Source organism: Morone saxatilis, unplaced genomic scaffold, assembly GCF_004916995.1.
Source record: "Morone saxatilis isolate NCDOM2014 unplaced genomic scaffold, NCSU_SB_2.0 Contig5, whole genome shotgun sequence".
In the NCBI taxonomy this organism is placed as follows: domain Eukaryota; kingdom Metazoa; phylum Chordata; class Actinopteri; family Moronidae; genus Morone; species Morone saxatilis.
Window position 1 is genome coordinate 5,023,433 of NW_023340095.1, and position 20,618 is coordinate 5,044,050.

General features: G+C 39.3%; 1 protein-coding gene across 4 annotated transcripts in view; it reads right to left on the reverse strand.

Annotated features, from left to right (window-relative positions):
• Positions 1 to 20,618, reverse strand: part of LOC118339540 (poly(rC)-binding protein 3) — a 61,136-nt gene that overhangs the window by 32,719 nt on the left and 7,799 nt on the right. For all 4 annotated transcript variants that reach the window (XM_035677233.1, XM_035677231.1, XM_035677232.1 and 1 more), the window contains exons 2-5: positions 5,508 to 5,564; positions 5,248 to 5,313; positions 4,306 to 4,411; positions 3,959 to 4,075 (exon numbers count right to left, since the gene is read on the reverse strand). The gene's annotated coding sequence lies outside the window, so the exon portion shown is untranslated. The remainder of the gene's footprint in view (positions 1 to 3,958; positions 4,076 to 4,305; positions 4,412 to 5,247; positions 5,314 to 5,507; positions 5,565 to 20,618) is intronic.

Consider the following 20,618-nt stretch of genomic DNA (forward strand, 5'->3'; position numbering starts at 1 on the left):
GTTGTTTTTTGGCACATAGGAAACCCCCCCCCCCCGCAAGATTTGACGATTAAAAAATGAGTCTCCAGGATCATGTTATGAAAGCTAATTTCAACCAGCTCATTAATATTTGACTTCACTGCATTTCTACAGGCTAGGCTGTAGTGTTCCTCCTTGGCCAGTTTAGGGAAAGTGCTGGAGAGGGCTGAACTAACCGCAAAGTAATGAGGGCTAAGCTGCCGTATGAAATTTTAGTGCAAAAAAAGTGGTTTAAGACTAGATTGTAGATCCATACGCTTTACTCTATGGATGGACTTTTATAATTTAATCTGTATGGAATTGACATTTTGATGATCCCATGTAATCAGGGAAGTCTGAATACAGTGAAGGCATAACCCTCCCCTCCATAGGAAAAACACACTTTCTCTATGCCCTTGTCCATGCCATGTATTCCCCAATGGTTCTAGCAGAACTGCTTAGCGACCACAGCAGTTGGACTGAGCAGCTGAGGTTACAATGTGAGCAACTGTGTCAGACTGAAGGATAAAATTGCTGAGAGAGTATATGCCAACCATCTCAGAATGAATGCGGGTGAGTGCCTTTATTTTTATGTACAACTCAGCACATGCTTCTATGTTTTACTTTGATGTATGCACTTAGTGGCATTGGTTCATACTAATTCTATTATTAATCAGATATAATCTCAGACCCAACAGAGATCCCACTGTGCTCAGTATAGGGATGTTTTCTCAGACGAGCCTCTTTCCATTATCCTCGTTTGACTGAATATTGAAAGAACAAAGAGCAACATGCTCATAAAATCATTGGTAATTACAGTCCTAAACAAAGTGCTCTCCGTACCAGCTGACCTGCTTGAATCCACACAAGAACTTCTTTCAGTTAAAACAGTTGAGATGTAATGTACTGGATGGGGTGTGAAATTAACCCACTCATGCCAGACTGTGTCGTATGTTCTTAATCTGATTAACATGCTTATTCAACCTAATGAATAATGCGTCTACTTTTATATTGGCGTTCAAATACTTGTTGTGATTTGTTGTTTTAATGTCAGTTTATTCATTTGGCCAGTGGAGCCCAGGTCAGCCCTATAGGGTTTTAAAAGGAAGCCGATATCTGCTGACTTAGTCTTATCAGTCCAAAGCAGTGCTCTGTAGAGGGAGCCAGCTTAGATATTTTTTTTCTGGGTATCTATCTATAAAGCTTTCCTGCAATTTAATAGTGAAATCACACATACGGATGTATGCTCAGGTATGTGCAGACATGCTCAAAGGAGCTGAATTCAAACAGACAGACAGGCCAGTGGCCAACACTGTAAGACTGGTTGTGTGGGCAACTAAATCCTGCTGAAAGACCTTCATTCCCTTGCCGGCACCTTTCCAAGTATTTTTTCTTCAACTTTCCTTGTAAGAAATGCTTTATATGTATAGCAAGTCATATAAAGTGAACACACTGTCCCTTAAAACGCAACAGACTAGTTTATACGTTTATAAAGGTGATTTAGTGATATGAAATATGGCCAGGCACAGTTTAGAAAAGAGTTCAGCTTTGTTCACAGCTGTACATGTAACAGAGCAGGTCTCTGTTGTTATTGCTGCTGAGAGAAAAATCCATCTGATGCACAAGGTATGGGGTTGTTTTTGTTTTTTAGTATGAAGACAGAGAACAACTGAGAAACTTCTGATTTCATGGTAAGTTTCTGTCTCTATAGTGTACGCAATAAGTACATTTGTATTCAGACTGCATTTGCCTTTATTAAAGAACTTAAAGTAGACATTTGTTTTAAATACAACATGTTTGAGTGAAAGAACCTGATGGTAAAGATTTTTGACTTCATGAGTTGACAGGAACAGCACAAATGCACTTTTAGTTTTGCTCTCTGCAAGACTGTCTCATTTAGAGAGGAGGTTCAGGTTGAGCCAACTTGCCTGATAGCTTTACAAACATGGATTCATTCAGTTAGGTAAGCACATTTATTTGTACAACTGGACAGTCTTAGTAATTGAACAGAATAGTAGATAGATAGATGTTCAGATTTGTTCTATTTTCTTTTTTGTTTTGTTTGACGTCATGGCTTTGTGTGTATTTATTAAGACTTGATGTTGGTTTTTCAAACCTGTCAGTAGTGCCTTTCCTTGGTACTCCCTGACTCCTGGTAAAGGTTGTCACAGTGACAAAGGGTAAAATCTTCCTCAAGGAATTCTTCCTCACCCTCTTAAGTTAAAATGGGTAAAGTAAATGGCAGTCAGTTGATAGATATGTTCTAAAATTATTTAAAGTAGTTAATTTAAAGGTCCATGCAGGTAATTCATGTTTTTCATGTATGCGACTGATTTTACCACTGGCATTCATTAATCAACACGCAATTTCCAATCCAACCTTCCAAGAATGGGGTATTTTGATTGCCGAAGACTGGGGTGAAAATATTTTAAAATGTTCCATAGTGTTTGAGCCACAGTTGGCTGCAGTAGAGATGTCAGCTTGCAATCTAACTAAATCGATGAAGCGCACGCTACCTTTGAGCTACTCACTTCAGTTACAGGCTTCTTTCACTTTGGTGCAGCAGACACACACATCCTCCCAAGAGGGAGTAATTATGTCTCTGTGGTCGAGGCAGAAGACTGGTAGAAAAGTCTTTTTCTGTTTCTCTCTCTCTCTTCAAGAGGACTGCAGACATATGCTGTATCTTTACGGCTGAATGTCTGCATTGCACACTTGCCACATACTGGCTTGAAAGAAGCTTTTGGAGCTTCAGCCAGGCACCCTGTGCCTATAGTTATAGTTGGTTATAGACTTAAAAATTTGCTTTCTGTCACAGGTTGGTGGTACCCAAACGCAGGAATCTTCTCTGTTATGCCTCCCAAAGTTACCAATACAACTGGCAACCGTTACTTTTTAGACTTAGCCACGAGAATGGGTCTGTTAGCCTCATATATAATCTCATCCTCATGACTCAGTCCATGTAGTCAGCCATTGCCAACACAGTGCAGTTGACGGTTTCCTTGAAGAGCACACTAGTCTCAGCCAACCAGTCCTATACATGGGGAGAAACTAAACTAAAGCTAGTTAAGCTAAAATTATGATAGGTAATCATGATATACAGATGTTAACATTGGTTAGCAGTCTTCTTCCTTGGTTTTGCTGACACAACACTAAATTTTCTGGCTCTTAACTACTACCAAACAGGGGAGGAGCATGAAATCATTGGCAGGAATGTGTATCGCAATATCTACTAGTAGTCAAAATCTCCACAGGATATCTTTTAACTTTAAGTTACAGAGCTAATTGTTTAAATTGTTCAGTCTGTCAGCTGCTACACAAACAATAAATACACTTACAAACTCAGAAAGAATCTCACACCACTTAGTCTACTGCGCCATTTTAGTTCAGTTGTGGTTTCTTGGTGGGCACCCAGGTTTGGAAAAAGCCTTCACATTACCAATGTTTAGGTGAACCCCTACTGGATCAAGTCCTAAGAAAGCTTATGGGGATTTGGCTTAAACCCCCTGTGTTACAGAGGCTAGTGGTACAGAAAAAGAGATGAAGTTTGTGCATTGTTACTTTATCTGACAGTACCAAAAACTGACACAGGTATTTGGGCAGACTGGGACAGGCAAAAAAAGAAATTGTTGAAAAAAAAATTAAACAAAATGTGAGCTGTTTTTTGATTATTTAATGTGTAGTCATAAATGGTAAACATCTCTTCTGTTTATGGGAAATTCCACATATTTTTCAGATTATATTATTAATACTTAGCCTCTCCTTCCAACCCACCAAAATGATATGGTTGGAAGGCAAAGCTAATTCAGAATGGTCTGACTCATTTGGACACCAGTGGCACAGCCTGCCGTTAACCATCATCCAGTCTAAAACTTTGTCCGCTTACTTTAATGTCTCTGTAAGGGAAGCCAGTGAAGCCCATCAATTTTCCATTGACGGATCAAATGATTATGTTACTCACCAGGTTTGCGCTGGATGTTCTCAGGGCATATAGGACACCAGAGCAACGTGGTCTCACACAGACACAGATCAGTTCATCAGCCTTTGGACTTCCCTTCAGGTTGATAGCCAGCCCATGCTAAAGCCCAATGAAAAATAACAGAGGTTGCAAAGAGGATAAAGAGTATTGGAGTATACATTATCAATATATATGTTGTTTTTCCTGCTGCAGCCTTTGCTTCTGCACAGGATCGATACATTTTGAAGAAAAACCGAGCCTCTCCAGCCACTAACTTTCAATCAGAATAGATCAACATCAGTCATGTTGCTCATAGTGTGTGCAAGCAATAATAGTAGAAGGTGTCTAACCGAAGAGGGATCCCAAAAGTCTCCTAGGTTTTTTCTTCCAGGTCATGTGACCTGTGGCTGGCAGCCTTCCAGCAGAATGGAGAGACTGGACGTTTGTTCGACAGACCTAAACACAGGGTTAAGAAATGAAAAAGTGGTAAATTGTGCTAAAATGAGGGGGCCTTTTCACAACTAGGTATTGTTAATAGTCAAATAAAAATAGAAATTGAAAATAGATAATACACTAGCAATTGCAAATAAACAAATAGACTTAAAACTATACTCTGTCTGCCATTACTGGTACTTGTTACTGCTGCTGTACTACAACTTTACTGCTTTAGAGACCCCAGCAGTAGCAGTGGTAGAATTGAATATTTGAGTATGCAAAATAAAGTAATAAAATTAAAAACTCAGAACTCATCTTTATTAATAACTCCAGATACTTATTTAGTAAAGAAAAAATGTAAAGTTTTATATATATATATATATATATATATATATATATTTTCTTTTTAACAAAACCTAGTCTTAATATTCAACCTCACAGTGCATCTGCTGAATTGATGATGATGAATGATATTTCCTAATATGACTGTAATGAAAAAAAAATGTACTTCAATGTTTTTGTAATGGCCATATGATGCATGACAAATTATCCACTTTCTGAATCATTGTAAATTTTAATTGCACTGTGGAAATGTGTGGCTGAGGCTCACTATATATAATAGATAAATGTGCTTGATAATTCAGAGGGCCTGTATTGCATTTAAATGCATGTGTTAAAAGAGCCGCTCCTTTGTTAGGATTTAGGTTAGGAAGTGTGAAGCGCATAAAAGTGGTGGATGGGTTGTGATGCAGGCTGCATATCTTTCAAAACTGTGGAATCTTCTAATGTGAGGATAAACATGGCACCTTTTTAATTTTAATGTGTTTAGACGAATCGAATTCAATATGACCACTTACTTTGCGGTGCCTGGCCAGCAGAATCGGATTAAGATCAAATGAATTGTGGAAGTGGATTCAGCAGATCTGTCAGAGAAAAAGAAAATACCGCTTTAAAGGCAATACTTAATATGTAAAAGCACACCATGCAGTCCTACTGCTGTTAAAGTGAATTATTACTTTATCATACTGCACGGAGTGAAAGCATGAGTGGTTCAATTTTAAATATAGCCAGAATTACTGAATGATTCATCAGTGCAACTTGTGCTAATGTTTCTTACATTGTGCAGTTGAGTTGTTGACAGACAGCACTCCAGGGGAGGAGAGGAGAGGAATTCCTGTGAATGAGATTAACATATTAATTTTGGTTTCAGCGTGACTTCAGGTTTGTACAGTAACAGCTCCCTCCATCACCATCTGCCCATACCCCAGTCAGCAGTGTGAGCACATGGGCTCATTCATTCCCAGCCACACCCAACTGTACAATAAACACACACACACGCGCACACACAGAGACACACAGGGTTTGAGTTCCTGTGCGCTGCCAAGCCTCTTTTCTTTAGAAGGGGATGACTGCCCTCTGTTGGTGCTTCACATTCAGAGAATGTTTCATAAAAATACTAGCAGTAGAAAGAGAGATAGAATTGGACATGCAGCTAAAAACAACGACAAAGCAGAAAGAAAGAACATTGAACTATCATGTGCATACAAGGAGAAAAATGTATAAAAAACAATGACCAACAACATACTGTGGCTACATGCAAGTCAAGTGCAAGTTGTAAAAAAACACCCAAAATTAACAAATTAGCAAATGACGTAGCCTACTGATACTGGCGTTTAAAAGTTAAAATAAGAGCAAAAGTAATTAGCTAAATACTTCAAGCATAACTCTGGGCAAACACACAAAAATAACACTATTTGAAGTGCTTCTCAGGATTATGTGTAGAATTAATATATCCAAGTCTCTTGAGGGCCTTTTTAATAGTTTTAGAACGGTTATAATATTCGTATAATACAGCATGAGCAAAAGACAGAAAGGGAGCAAGAGAGAGTGCATAGCCTCACATAATCTACAATTAACACACACACACACAGACCCACTAATCTTATCCTCAGAAGCGGGGTGGCGATCTGATCTTCCTTGAGCTTTAGCGCTGCACCGAGGGCCGGGTGGGGGTTTGGAGGTCCCCAGAGGTGAAACTCTATTAGCACGCAGCATGAAAGTCAATGAAAAAGACCCCAGTGTGCTCCCGTCCCCTGACAGTATTAATGTTTAATGATATCTAAAAAGGCTAATACTCATCCCCCCTTTTCGCTTTTGCTTTTATCCTCTCATTAAATATCCTCACAATATCATCACCTCCTCAGATTAGAGCACTGACCCCATCTACTGAAGGACTCGCCCTTCACTGATGGTAAATGCATCTCACTCTCCCTCTCTCTCTCTTTGCACACACACACACACACACACACACACAGGAGAGATTAATGTACTATTTAAGATGCCTTCGAGGGGAGGCAGCAGAGGACCATATATTGGAATATGGATATGCAAAATAATACCTTGTGTGTGCACACAGAAAATTGTCTTTATAGCTTATACCAAGTGTATAAAAATACATAACTCAATGTGTCTATGCATATGTTTAGTACGTTATAGCTGTGTCTTGTTTGTGCTAGGGGATTCATTTATAATAATAATGGGGCACCAGTGGCAGCAATGCGTGTTCAGATCTGTGAGTGAGGAGGAAACAATCCATGTACACCATCTTGGATCTCAATGAGGCCTGTTCAGTTGTAACTGCAGATCCAGACAGGCTTTTTGCCATATTTATTAATTACAAAAACTGGGGGGGAACAAGTGAGCATCACACACATTCAGCAAATACTGCGACTTATCACAATGTGAACGTTATGAAAGTTTTTTTTGTTTGTTTTTGCACACAGAATGAAAAAAAAAGACACTAATGTGGATGAGTTATGGGAAGGAAGCAGGTGGAGCTTATTGGGTGTACGTGCTGGGTGAGTAGCATTCACTGGAAGGCCCCACAGCAACCCCCTGTGCATAACATTGCTTTATTTATCATTATGTGCCAGCAGATGTTCTGTCAGTCGAATGGCTTTCTTAACTCCCACATTCATTCACTGCAGTAAGCTAATGTTAATGTGTGAAAAGCTACTGTTGATACTACAGTCACTTAACCTATCCGGATGTGTTCACAATAAATAAAGTGTAAAGCTTTATTGCAAAGTCACATTTTAGCAAGGTTAGCTAACATTACAAAAAGTTGACTTGATAAGATTTATCCAAAAACAGATTTAGACTTTCTTTAAAACCTTTTGTTGGAAAAGCAGTTTGAACAAGCCGAAATAGATTTTATTATTTATCTGACAAAATTCAATAAAGGAGTACATCAGACAAAAATGTGTCTTGATATAGAAAAATTAGCTGCATTTGGCCAGATTTGTACCATTTGTACGATTTTACATCGGATTCCAAACTTCAGTGTAAATCTGTACAGTGTTGTTGTGCAAAATATGACACGTTGACAACACAGAAAAGATGGTGCAGTAAATGAACAGTGCACCTCTGGACTATGCAGTCAAGCATATTAATTAACTTCCATTGAAGTTAAACAGTTGGAACTAGTTCGATTTATTAATTTCCTCTCTAAATGTTCAAGTAATACAGGGTAACGGCAGTTATTTGAAATTATTTGCAAAATTTGAAATGCACAAATAAAACAATTGAGTCAAGAACTGATTTAGAATTGTTAATCAATTAGCCCCAAAAGTTTTAATTTCATCTAAAAATGTCCAATGACATCTATCCCCCCCAACACCACTTTCATTAAAGCCAATTTTCTCTTCTAATTCTGTTTCCAGTACCCAGTACCAAGTGCCAATAGCCATGGGCGGATCTAGAAGGGTGGCATGGGGTGGCAGCTGCCACCCCTAAAAGATGCCTGGCAACCCCAGCTGCCACCCCAGTTTGTGTCAAATGCTGTGAAACTTAAAACATTAATTTTGATTAATTTTGAAAATAAGGTTGTTAAAAACTGATTTGAAAAAAAAAAATTAATTAATAAGTTAATTGATTTCTAATGTCACCTTTTAGATATTTCTGTTCAAAACTTTAAGAATGTTTTTGAGTTAAAAGATCTATTTATTAGAGTCTTGGCTGTTTTTCTATGTCTTATTTATGAACACAGCATGCTAGCGGCAGTACAGCTAAGATACTCAAAATAACAATTCGAACATGCTGATAAGCAGGTTTAATGTTTACCATTTCCACCATCTTAGCGTACTAGCATGCTTAAATTAGCTAATTAGTACATATAAGATAGTATATCATAGTTGTGCAGGTATAAACCGAAACTATAAATAACTATAAACTAAGGAATAGAACAAAATTTGACAGTTAAGTCGAACTGATGAAAGTCAAAAGATCATCAAAGTAAGAACAATTTATCCTGAGTGGGACATCAATGTGTTGAATTGGATGTATTACCATCCAATAGCTGGAGATATTTAAGTCGTGACCAAATCAGTGCACCGACCGGGTGACCAACAGGCCAATATTGCCACCCTCAGAGCAATGCAGCTACAAGGTCAAAAATGCAATTGTGTCATGTAATCCAAACTCTTTAACTATTAGGTGCATCTCTCCCTTATAAGACGATATTATCTGGTCGCTCTTATCACAAGACCTTCACATTGACCTTTTACCTTTCACAGGAGTGAAATGTTCTTAACAACAACGCTTCAGATTCAAATGATTCATAACTTTAGAATTGGACCATCAACCAGTTCATGGTACATTTAGATCGATCCAGGGGTCCGCGAAGCGTTGTAGTCGCATCTATAGCATCAAACCAATTTCCGACTAATATCAGTTCATCTTTACACCCCTAGAAACTATGAATATAAGGTAAAAGTGCTGACTTCATCTTTAGTTTAAGTGTGAACAGTAACAGTGGATGACTGGTAGCAGCTCTTTCTATAGTCCTTACATTTAATTTGTGGTGGCATAATCCTTGATATGTCTCACTTGCGTATTTTGTCTAGTAATACTCTGCCAGGCCTGTACTGACGCCATCGTCTTACTGGCCTCTACCGCTGTGGGCCTTCAGTCTGGTCTTCAGCAAGTGAAACACACAACCAGTTGGATTTAGATCATATTTGTGACGTGGCAAGTAAAGACCTTCCCACTGTTTGGCTGTAAACAACTCCTCAGTTGCCCTATCTGCATGTTTGGCCTTTGTCCTGACGCATTAAAAAGGCTACCCGTCCCGCACTGCTCACACAATATGGATGTGGATACCCCAAAAAAAATTAATTTCAATTTTAACAAGTTAATCAATGTGGCCATGTTTTTTGACTGTACTGTAATAATTTAAAACAGGAAGTAAAACATCACATTAAATTGAAATGACATTGACATTATTTGGGTCAAGGAATTCTGAACCTGTGAATACTCTCTCTCAAAAGCTAATTTTCACTGCAATAATTAATTCCTTTTTTACATGAGGCATTCAAAACTAAATTTAAAATGATGCAAACACTACACAACGCCACCACGACATTAAAAAAAAAAAAAAAACGATATACTCTCTCACACATGCACACACAGCAAAACAACCACAAATGCACCAATGAGCATGTACGCACACACCAATGCATTCTCAAGGACACACACACGCACGCGCTCGCACACACACACACACACACACATACACAGTGCGAGCAGGCAAAAAGTCAGAGGAAATGCTTATGCCTACAAACACACCCAGGAGGGCTGCGTTGCACTTAAGTGGTCACTTTCACACACAAAGGCCAATCACAGGAGCTTAGCTGACCCCATCAAGCTTTTTAGCAAATGCTGCGGCGCTGAAATTGCTTGTTTAGTTAACCCTGTGTGCTACTGACAGAAGTGTAGCTCCATCACTCAAGTCTGTGTTGTGGCTTTGCTTTGAAGTCATTTAGAGGGAGACCATTCATTGTGTGTAGGATGACTCGGGCTTGTCATTTGTGAGGAGGGATTAGTCATGCTATGTTTATTGGAGAGTGTGCATCAGCTTTCTTGACTGCTGCGTTTTAGGGATTTTTGCTTCAGAGGTGTTCTTGTCAGAGTTGCTGAACACTGACAATGTAACGTATGAACATTTCAGCATCAAGCAAACTCTACAATTATTACACAATAGTAAAGTTGCATTAAGCCCTTATTCGCACAACAGTCTGGTACAGTTACTGTTATTAATCTGTGGTGGAGGAGACACACTGATTTATTTTGTTTAAAAAAACACAACAGTAACTCAGTGGTGTCCAGAGACTGTTTTCACGTCCCCCTTTTTGTCCTATGTGGCTTGTAATTATACTTACTAAATGTTGTATTGACGCACTTACATAAGTGAGACTTGACCTGTGTACTGTCAGAAAGTATTAGGACATTGACATGTTCTGCACCCTGCCATCCATCACGCTTCACTTCTGTTTTGGACTAGTCTGTCTTTGAAAGATTATTTAGAATGTCAGTGGAGCTGCTTGGTTACGTAAAGGTTAAATGGGGGAAAAGTGTCCTGTTGATTGTAAAAGGAGTTAATCAGGTCGCACATGGTGTTTCATTATGATCTGTACTGTAAAAATATTGAATAGAAATCTGAATATACTTACAGGGGCACATTATTGACTGTTTTTGTCCAAAACAAATAGCATTTCACTGAAGCATTTTATACTGGATATCTATTCGAAGTGATCACAAATAACTGCTTCCTTAGCAATAGATTGCTGCTCCACTGCACAAAGCATCGATGAACAATGTATGGTTGTGTTTGCATAATCCTCATTTAAACTCAGAGGTGATTTTGCATCTTGTTAGATATCGTTTCTTTAACCCTCCCCATTCTGTGTGTATTATGTCCCCGTGCTGCGCATGCATGTGTGTAATGCTGTGTTTTTTGTCTGTGTGTATTGCACGCTTGCATGAGTTGCAGGGAAGGGGGCGAAAAGCAATCGGCGAGGCTTCAACTGGAGATGGAATTGCCAGTTGTATATCTTGACACTGGACATATTTATGCCCAGAGAGCTCGCCTTTCTGCCGGCTCATCACAGCCACTGTCAGGTAGTGAACTGTGTGTGTGTGTGTGTGTGTGTGTGTGATGTGAACATGTTGATAGGATGAGACCTAATGCATGTGCGTCCCGTTTGTAGTGTACGCTGTTATGCTTTTGACCGGTGTGTCCACTGTCCCATACGTGCAGTGTAGTTTGAGAAGTGACATTGCATCGTTTAATTTGAAATTCAAATTTGCTTTGTTAGCATATAAGTGCAGTATTGCCAAAGCATGTTGTGCAAGAGGCATAGCATTGCAGCATATAAATGAGATAAATGGTTTGCACATTATGATATACACTCTGCTGCATACACTAAAAGAGAAGGAGGAATTTTTATGGCATGAATATAATCTATAGACCTGCCTACCATCACAAACCTGGGGATAAATGAGAAGATGGAGAAAAGTCCCCTTAGCCAGCTGACCCTGATCCTCAGTAAATGTCAATGCCATTCCGTACTGAACAGGCAATAACAAGTGGCAGATTATCTGGGCACTGTGAGCGAACCAGAGACAGACATTAATAACTACATATAGACTGAGTGACCGCAATCTGGTCATTGATACTGGCGGATGTAGTCCACCAAAAAAATCTGGCAACCTAGAGAGAGAACAGACTGTGGTAGTTCTGCCAAAAAAAAGAGGTAGAGACAGAGCAACACTTCCTACTACACTGCAGTCTGTAAAGACCAAGTTCTTTACCAAAATGAAACTCGCATAGTAAGACTTTGACACACTTTCAGACCAAAACAAAACTCAATATTTACTTGATATTAATATTTCTAAATGTGACACATACACAGCAAGGTGTAAGCTACAATTGAAGTCCAACAGAAATAAAATACATCGCTCTACTCTCCTCCAGTACATCACGCTTTATGCACAATATGTTTTTCAGCTCTATTCTCAGAAAAAAAACATACGTTGCCATTAGAGCAGCACACTGTCACAGCCCGAGGACAAGAAGACATGAAACTGTACTGATCCCCTTAAAAATCTCTTTTAGATTTTTATTTGCTCTTTGATTTTACTTGCTCCATTACATTCATTTGTTAAATTCAGTCTCACAGTACCATATATATTTTATTTAAAGAGTAATATGAGATCCACTTTTTTGAGTTAGTAAATGATTATCTATATAATCTATTGGTCCCGGCCCCGTTTTATAGTGCTTATTGCAACTGAAGTTTTTTCCCCCTTTTCCAGGCACATGCATTGGAAGTGTGCTCTTTAATGATTAATTTGCCACCGTTGTTTTTTATACTACAGTAATATCTGTGGATGCTCAACCCTGTGCAAATGATATGCAAATGTGACTGTCCACTGAATAAAGTCAAAACTATGCAAAGGACAAATGCAGAGATAAATGTTTGAGCAAACTGAGGCCTGTCAGGATAATTTTATGGGCTGTTACGTTGCTGTGTCTGATAAATCACATTTCACACTGGTTATTCAAATCATTTCGTCCTTTGTGACATCTGTGTGAATAGGCATTGAGACACAGAGCTTTGAATACAAATCACACATTTCTCAGTTTCAGAAACAGTGAATATTATTTTGTTTGGATTCTCCTGACACGCTGACACCTCTCTAATCCATTATCGAATCAGGTCAAAGATAATTACCCACATGTGTTTTGCAGTACACTTCATACTGTACTGTGTGGGAAAATGACTGATTGTTTAGCCTTAAGTAGTATTTTTCCAATCACAGTGGTTAAAGTGCAGTATCCCCTGACAACAGTTGGGGTCACCCACAGCTTACTGTTGTCTGAAAGCTGCAGAGCCGAATTTTGTGTTATCAACTGTGAGAAGCAACTCGTTCAATAAATAAAGTTTCACCACCAATTTATTCAGAGATCGGCACTCAATCACAGCCTGCTAAATCAATTTTACGAGCATTTCTTAGATTTACAGTCACAAGTCTGGCATATGTATCCTGCAAGCATGACGCTCTGTTTGTGAACAGATTTCTAATTGAAATTTGTTCTTTTATTTGTTCTGTTTCTATCATTTGTCGTGTTTATTCATCACCTACCGTCTGTTTCTGAACTCTGATACAAGAACAGAATTCACCGTTCATACAACTGTTTAATCTGGATATATATATATATATGGCTCGAGTGAGAGTTTTTCTTGTCTTCAATGAAGATGAAGGCCCAAATTAATGTAATTCATTAAAATACATTATCAATGTTTTTTCTCCCATTATATCACTCTAATTATAGTTACCTTCTTCCTCATTGCCAGATGAGTAACATTAATGTAATGCATGCAATAGAGGATATGAGCCTTATTAATCCCGCAGACATCTCCAGCAGGAAAAAGCAAACGTCCTCATTGCTCTACTAATGTCCAGCCCATTCATATCTCGGTTTCATATATTTCTGATTAAAGAGAAGTGGAGTTCTATAATGTGCCTTATTAAGCTGTCTAACATATCCCAATTCTATATAAATACACAGTCAGCCAAATGAGTTTCATGCATCATGAGACATGCCCCCCTTATGTGCATGGAAATTGCACAGCTGTTTTTCCCCTTACTAGTACAATTTTTCTGCAGATGAAAAGTGCCAGCTTTAATAAATCTGATAAATTACCAGCTGCAAACTGTTGACCAGTCAATTTTTCTGACAGGGTGTATTACCTGATTTTTCTCCTTTTTTTTTCCAGACATACTGCAAATGGGGCTTGATTGCTCCCTAAGGTGGTGAGTTACAGATTTAATGATGTTGAACTAACTCAGCTTTCTTCTTTCTCAAGTGCATTTGCTCATGTGAAAGCAGTCGGTGGCTCCTTTCAGTTTCCTTCCTCCTCTCTCATCCTCTAACGCACGCGTGTAAGCACATGCACCCAAAGGGGCCATTATTTTAGAGTAGTTACATTAACGGCTATGATTACAGGTTCATATTCTCACTGGACCAACAGTTACAGAATAACCACTGTGGCTTGTGATGCCTTAAAACAAAGTAATGCCTTCTTGTGTATAGTATGATCATGTCCAGTATAAACCTTCTGCCTCCAAAATATCTTAAACTTTTTAAAAACTACAAAACACCACCTTGTTTCAGGCTGTGATGTGTTTTTGATCCATCCAAACATGCTTGGACTGGCCCAGATCCCAAGCCACAGGGACTCCCCCAGCACAGTGGAATTCGAAGGGCCAATACACGTATCTGAATGTTTAAAAGATGTGATACAATATTTTAAATGAGCACAAAACAAGATCTTCACAAGGTACAGATTTTATTAAATAAGGTTTTTTAAAAATTTGTGACCAAGATATGTTATATAAACAGTGCTTGTCTTGCTCTCTGTTGGACAAATTATGTAATAGAAACCCTTTTCCTAAACCACCACAAGTATCGTTGGTATAGCAGTGCCCTGTTACTTAAAGCTGTTGCGTAGAGGTGTTTTATAAACAAACAAAAGTTGTTGTTTTTTTTACCAGAACACACTGTGTTTATGCTTGAGGTCTAACAAACATGTTGAATATTTAAAATCCTGCATTGTTCACAGCCATCCATTCTTCCTCTATGCCTCCATTGCTACATTTCTCTGTGTGTTACTGGCACTAATAGTAGAATAGCATAAAACACTGAATGAATGGGAATTGCGTCTCCACGTGCTCGTGTGCTTACATCCTTTATACCATACCTTTCACACAGACAGGTATACATGGATACCAGTGTATCAGCAATTAGCTGATAGTGGCGATATATCTACCCAAACAACAATCTTATTTCGTTTTATTTTCACATTTTGCCCAGAAAACGCAAAAGCACTTTTGGTAACCCATAAATAAAGGCACAGGGCCAAAAATTGTCTTGCAGACCCTCTGTGGCGTTCTGACACCCCAGTTGAGAACCCTATTGCTAAATGGTAGATAAACTATGATAAAAGACTGTTTGATCCAACCACATTAATGAGGTCAGCGGCTAAGGAGACCTTTTGACAGCACTGGTGCTCTGATGTACATGCAAATGAATTGAGCTAAACATCAAAGGTAAAAAGATTCAAATCCCCAAAACCTTTGTGCTGTTCGTTGCACCAGTGAACAGATGTTAGGAGGTTAATGTGCACATTTGTAGTTGCATGGTTTGTGGAGACTTCAGTGTGGCTGTCGATGTCATGTGCTTACATGCATATGAATATCTTAACAACTCAGTGCGGAGCAATTATATACCACTTAACTGAAAGAGACAGTCATATGTAACACATTAATGTGAGTGGTGAAAATGTGTTCGTATCTTATATATGTCTGTGTGTGTGTGTGTGTGTGTGTGACAGGGGAAGCCTAATATCCTGCATCGTTAAGCAGCATTTGACATCTTCACACCTTCAGCATAGAGCTTTCCTTAACGTGGAGACAACACTGAAACTCTTTGATGTTCTGGAGTCTTTAACCACTTAATCCTAAAGAGGGGGGGAATTAAGAACCTCCTACATTTCAGTCGTTTTTGTAGTTTTCCATTCTCTGCATTGTACACACACATAGACACACACATATTTTTGATATTTAAATATGTATTGACATATAGTATAGGTATATAGTGCTTTTGTGGCCTGACATCCATGCATTTGTGATTAAGCCCATGGATATTTCAAAGGTTCCCCAAGAATTTACTCAACCAGATCGATGCAGCCTATCAAGTAAACACTGAAATTACCCCAACAATTGAAGTTACAAGGTTTGCACATGACAACGGCAATATGCTCATGTGTGGTGCAATGAATGTGGGGGGTAATTGTGATGTCATACGGCTCTCCGTCTTGCAGAACGACAAAAGCGAATTAGCCGATGGATCAAGTTCCATCAAATCTGGGTGCGTGGAGATCACACCATGCTGGTTAAATAATCTGCTTCCACTTTTGATTCGCCTGCAGGGAAACAGATTGCGGCTCAGCTCGCGAAGAGCTCTACAAAATGTCAAAAAATCAAGAGGATGTTCTTACACTTATTGTGCTCCACTTGGTGTCACAATGTCAATACACAGAGGATATGTGTCGCAGAATGTACATTATCATTAAAGTTCTTGTCAACTAATTAAAAGAGAAACCGCACCTGATTCTTTCAACAAGAGGACAAAGCTTGGGTTTAGCCGTCGCAATTACTGTTGCCATTGTGTAGTGCTGATCTGGAACAGATGGTGTGGGTCTGCAAAATGTCATGTCTCTAATGTCATCAGGTGACAATAAGATAAGACCTTGTCGATAATGGCGTGCAAACAAGATAGCAGAGACTACAAGGCAGGTGAAAGGGACAGCCACTGTTGCACACCAGGTCTGGTACAATATCTGAGGAGTTGCACTGACACAGTTTCAGTATTCCATTAAATGAATAATAGAGGAAGAAGGGAGGGTTAAGAGCATTTCCTCTCTCCTAATGTGGAAAGACATGAAAGAGGGAAAAGGAGCGTAAGACAAAGCACAACTAAGGTGACTTCCTTTTAACAGTTTAACAGAAGTTAATGCACACTTTCAGTGTTATTTTGTTGGACATAGTCATCTGAATGTTACTCCTATTAGTACATGATGGAATTCTTAAATATGTCCCCTGAGGGGGGTTCTCTGAAATTTTTAGTGATTAATGAATTAGGTTGTACATATGAGGAGGTGGAATAGCACAGCGCGGGGTAATGGGATTTTAAGCTCTACTTTTTCAGACCTGCCCCATTTCATTATGGCTGCTCTCCCCGTCAAACGCACTACCTAAGACGCTGAGTACACGCCAGCGGCAGCAACCCGGAGAAGTGTTTTCTCAAGCTCCTGAAGCGCCTCGCCTCCTTTTCTACATCTGCTTAAGCACACTCGGCTGAGTTCTCGCTGACTTAGCAGCGTCTTCTACGGATGCTTCGGGAGCTGCACAGAAAAAATATAAAAATAAAAAAATAGAACAGCGTTCAGGAAAAGTGTGTCAGTGAAACAGAAAGCACAGCTATACTATTCTTTCTCCTCTAAGATAGGAAGTTGAAATTAGAAAGAAAAGACAGACGAGAGAGATTTAACATGGAGAAATATAAAAAGACATTCTTAGAGGGTCACAGCAGGGTTAACGAACGTGGTGCCCATGTAGTGAATCCCCAGCCTAATAACAGAAAATAAGAAATCTATACCTTAATTTATTAATCTGCTAAATTATTGCCAGGTTTAGCTTTTGTCTGTAAAACTCCTCTGAACTGTGATTGCATAGATGTTGATTTTTGTCCATGTGTTATCTTACTGACAAATATTGATTAAAGAGCTATTTGAATGTAACTTGAAGTGTGTCTGCTCTTCAGAGGAGTCCAAAATGAGATAAAATAGAAACAAGACAAAGACGGCACATTTTTTAGTAGTACATGCTTAAAGTAAGTCTGGCGATATTCTGTATTTTTCTTTGACAAATCCAAGGAAAACCACCCACCAAACATTGAATTTATCAACACATTTTCCATGGGTGTGAACGTCCTATTAGTTTATTATATGTGCCATTCAGCTCCAGTGTTGACAAATAACTAAAAACACATCAGTGTGCTATATTAATGTCAAATATTCCATAATTGTGAATGTGAACACAAACACTGTAGTTTATTTTGAGTCGCCCCCCTTTCTCCATCTTGCTGCCTTAAATACTTGGTACTAGCCGTAGAGTGTATAGTTAATAATGGACGTAGTCTTTGTGACGTCACCCTCTGGTTTCTGAAGAGCCACTGTGAAGGTCAGGGTGTTTGGCTCTGGCTGTTGCCATCTTGGTGGTCCTGACTCTGACGGCTAAGTGGAGCTGAGGCTCTGTTTTTGGATAGGTCTGTGTTGGCTTCATTTGCCAGCCACAGAGGTTGCCGCTTGGTACCTGCACACCAAATCCATGGGTGAAAATAGTTCCCCACAAACACACTATTTACTCCTGTTTGAATAGTGTTTGCCTAAAACCACATTGCCCAGCTGATTAGGGAAAGTTTTTAGCGTAAAAAACCCGAATCTTGACCTATTCGTAAAGATGTATGTCCTAGGAATGAATGGGCTTGGGGCTGAGAGCCACACACAGTTGGTGAATATCGAGAGATAAACTGCATGATTGGTTGGTTTTGGTCTTCTTCATAGAATTTGTTGAGAAATAAAAAATATGTATCGAGCACGATATATGCATGTTATACTCTTCCCTTGTAAGTGTCCACAGTAGCTGTTGAATCACTGGTAAGTGTCTGCTGTGTCTGTTCGTGCCTCAGTCTCCAGCTGGGGCCAATCTGTTGGTCAGGTGTGGCTCAGTGGTAGTAGCCAAGGCCTCGCCAGCAAGCTGAGAGTGCACACAGCCGAGATACAGAAAGGGAGAGCTTACACTGCAGAACAACTTATAATACACAACAGATAGATACAACATATCCTCGTGGCAATTCATTGTTTCCATTTTTGCAATGTTTCAAATGTTTCGATATATCTAGAATTACATTTTAAATGGAAACGCAAACATTCTTGTGCCTCTGAATATAAAGATATCAGAATTATTGCAGTAAACGGGGACAGTGATGCTCTAGATGACAGCTTTCTATACACTGAATGTTCAAAATACATGTTTTTAATTTGCTTATTCTGATGATGACAAAACAGCACATTTTGACCCCTCCAGGAAGACATGAGACAACCACTAATGCATTAAACCCCACTGGAGGGACTTTCCCTTTGCTCCACTGTGTCGGACAATACACAGCCAGGCTACTGCTAGCCAGCTCCATGCAAGAAGTTGCAAGCGAGGACCCTACGTTGGGTGGATTATGTCTAAATAAAGCCTCGGCAGTGTATGAATCACTGTGTCACTGATCCCCTCTGCTTCGCAGACAACAGGTTTGCCTTCCGCAAGCTGTCACTGGCTTTCCACTCTTTCAAATGAAGAATAAAAGGGAGAGAGGGAGAAATCGAGACTGTGTGAGGGAGGGAGGGGAGTTGACGTTCATCACTCGAGTGCCGTGGCTTAGCCTAAGAGGCTTGAATAATCAGTATGTTAAGCTGTCAGGGTGTGCGCTCGCACCTACCACGCGCTTACAAACTCCTGGGCGCTTTTTAATCAAGCAAAAACGCTGAGAGGCAGTGGCGAGTGCCAAGAGCACAGGCTAAGAGATGAGCTTTAGAATATCTGTTACATTTTCTCCTGACATCACCAGACGTGCATTTTCACTGTAAGCTGCAGACACGTCTGTTTTTTTTTTTTCTTTAAAGAGGACACTGTGAATTTTCTGCATGCCTTTATTTAATGTGAATCATCATATTTAGTGTAAGTACTTCACAGTACGACAATTCTTTGCACATTCTACAAACAGATTCCACATTCACATTGAATAAAAGTGTAATCTATACTGTTGGGCCTGCTGCGCATAGGTGTGCGTTTTAATATGTTGTCATGACCCACTGCGCTATATGTGAGAACCTACTGTCAGCAGCAGCTGTCAGCATTGCTGAACTGTCACAGTCTGAGTTGGATTATGAACATTGATTACAATATCAAAGATGTCAGCTTTAAGTTCTGCCTTGGTGAAAATAAAGGCGACAGTGTTTCTTCATGTACAGAATGTACCATCATTTGTCCCAAGCCAATAGATTTTTCCATTCCATTCCAGAGTAATTTATTCCATTCAAAAACCCTGCTTGAAAGTGCTGTTAAAGTTGATTGGAAAATGTCCCTAAATGGTGCATTTATGTGCAGTTGTACCTTTTGAGAAAATGACTTTCTCAGTCACAAGGTAGCTTATAAATGCAGTGCTGTGTTACAGCTGATTCTCAGCACTTAATGTCAGGTTCTGGTTTGTACATGCAAAGTAAATCAACTTTCAGAGAAATGCATACTTTGGTAATTGACTTTTCATCCAGCATCAACACAAGGTTGACATTTTTGTTTTTGAATTAAATGTATTCATAACTACTGGATGCAGTTCCTTAAAATCAAGCAGTTAGCCATTGTGACCATGCTAGCATACTGATGTTAACATATGACACAAAGTACACCCTCACAGAGATGCTAGCTTGACTGTTGACCAGTATGCTTTATCAGAACTGTTAGATGGATATATATTCTGTGACCGACCATTTCTGTAACTTTCTGAAACCAGCAAGCCAACATTAGCACCCATTTTATTCAGTGTTTTGTCAGCTGTGCAGAGATGAGAAAGGAGCCAGGGTTTGAACTTCTTTCTCTAGCTTTCCATTTTCTTTCACTTTTCTTGTGAACAAAAAAGTGCAACACTGTGAATCTTCCTGGAGAGACTGCATGAAAATATGCGCTGTACAACAATATCATGCCCCCCCCCCCC